A 2,057-nucleotide genomic window follows, 5' to 3' on the forward strand; every position below is an offset into this window, starting at 1 on the left:
TTTTTTTTTTGTCAGTCCTGGGCCTTGAACTCAGGGCCTGTGCACTGTCCCCGGCTTCTTTTTGCTCAAGGCTAGCACTCGGCCACTTGAGCCACAGTGCCACTTCTAGCCGTTTTCTATGTATGTGGTGCTGAGGAATCAAACCCAGGGCTTCATTTGTAAGAGGCAAGCACTCTTGCCACTAGGCCATATTTCCAGCCCCACCTATAAATTCTTTTTTTTTTTTTTTTTTGGCCAGTCCTGGGCCTTGGACTCAGGGCCTGAGCACTGTCCCTGGCTTCTTCCCGCTCAAGGCTAGCACTCTGCCACTTGAGCCACAGCGCCGCTTCTGGCCTTTTTCTGTATATGTGGTGCTGGGGAATCGAACCTAGGGCCTCGTGTATCCGAGGCAGGCACTCTTGCCACTAGGCTATATCCCCAGCCCTATAAATTCTTAATAACCTGTATGAGTGACCAAAGTGTTTCATAGCCTGGGGCCAAGAAAAACTTTAGGAATTTCCAAGCAGGAATTTCAAGAAATCATAACTAAAAATTTGAGAACTTTTTACAGACATTTCAGGACTATACTGTATAGTGTGTTACCTCTCATGGAGCATGCCCAATCTATTTTTAACAGTTTAACAAGAGCTTGGCATTGATGGCTCATGACTGTAATCTTAGCTACTCAAAAGGCTGAGGTCCTGGGATCATGGTTCAAAGCCAGCCTTGGCAGGTAAGCCTGTGAGACTGTTATCTCCAATTAATCACCCAAAGGTTGGAAGGGGAGCTGTGGCTCAAATGGGAGAGTACTGTCCTTGAGAATAATGCCTGTGCCTGAGTTCAAGTCCCAGGAGCAACACACAGAAAACAAACAACAACAAAAGGTGCCATTTTAAACTTTCAATATTTAATATCTTCCTTAATATTTTATATTATTTTTCATAACTTCATAATGTCAATGAAATACAATGAACTTCTCTATTTAGCCTTTTATTTACTGTAGATTTACATCAGAAGCGAAACATGGCTCCAGGGGAAACAACAGAGCATGTTCTTTGTTGGTGAAAAAAAAATCAGAGAAACTCTAAACACTCCTTGCAGAGAAATGCATCAGTTAAAAGAAAATTCTAGATAACTATACATATAGAAACATCTCTAAGACACATGATGTAATTTTAACTTGGGAAGATTTTATTAATACTGATAGTAAATACACAGAAAAATTCAATTCATTCTCTCAACATAAATGTATAGATAAAGATGAGACATATGCCCAACAGATGATGGTTACTTCTGGGTAGGGGACTGAGTTTTAGAGGTAGTTGTAGAATGGAGCGAGTCTTAAATTTATGATAGTTTTAAGATTAGCATATTAATCTATTTCTGGGGTAACTGGCATTGTAAGTATGTGAAAATGAGCTGAAAGAAAATTGAAAATATAGAAATTTTAATTCTTTTTTGAAAACTTCTAAAATTCCCAAAGTTTATATAAATAAGTCATATGACCTACAGTAAAACCAAATTCTCCATAGTGCTTGTGAGTGATTTCAAGAGGAGTATAAGTCATGATTACAAAACTAACAATCTATTTTAAATCCAAATCAATGTGGTTTATCTTTCCCCATAAATCATGGATATATCTTTATATATGCTAATAAGGTTCGTGGAAATGGATTTATTTGCTTGCTGCAGAGATAAGGAGTGATGCTCTCATATATGCATAAAATCCTTGTAGAACATCTTCTGCAAGTTGTGGGCAACCAGGAAGTTCCACCTCCAAGGCATTCTCAAACATGGCTACATTCTCCATTTCCCCCAACCACTAATAGCACAACCCCAATTAGGGAAACAAAACAAAGAACAGCCATATTCATCAAACTACTGACAGTCTTAAATCAAGACACTGTTGTCAACCTATGAGCACTGAGAATTCCAATGGGCCGCAAAATAGCCAAAGCTAGACATTGCTTTGGTAGCGCTAGGGCTGGGTACCCAGCATAGAAAGGCTGAACAATATAGCTGATTGATAGCAAGCTTTTTTTTTTTTTTTTTTTTTTTTTTTTGCCAGTCTTGGGCCT

Source organism: Perognathus longimembris, chromosome 12 (assembly GCF_023159225.1).
Source record: "Perognathus longimembris pacificus isolate PPM17 chromosome 12, ASM2315922v1, whole genome shotgun sequence".
NCBI classification, from domain to species: Eukaryota; Metazoa; Chordata; class Mammalia; order Rodentia; family Heteromyidae; genus Perognathus; species Perognathus longimembris.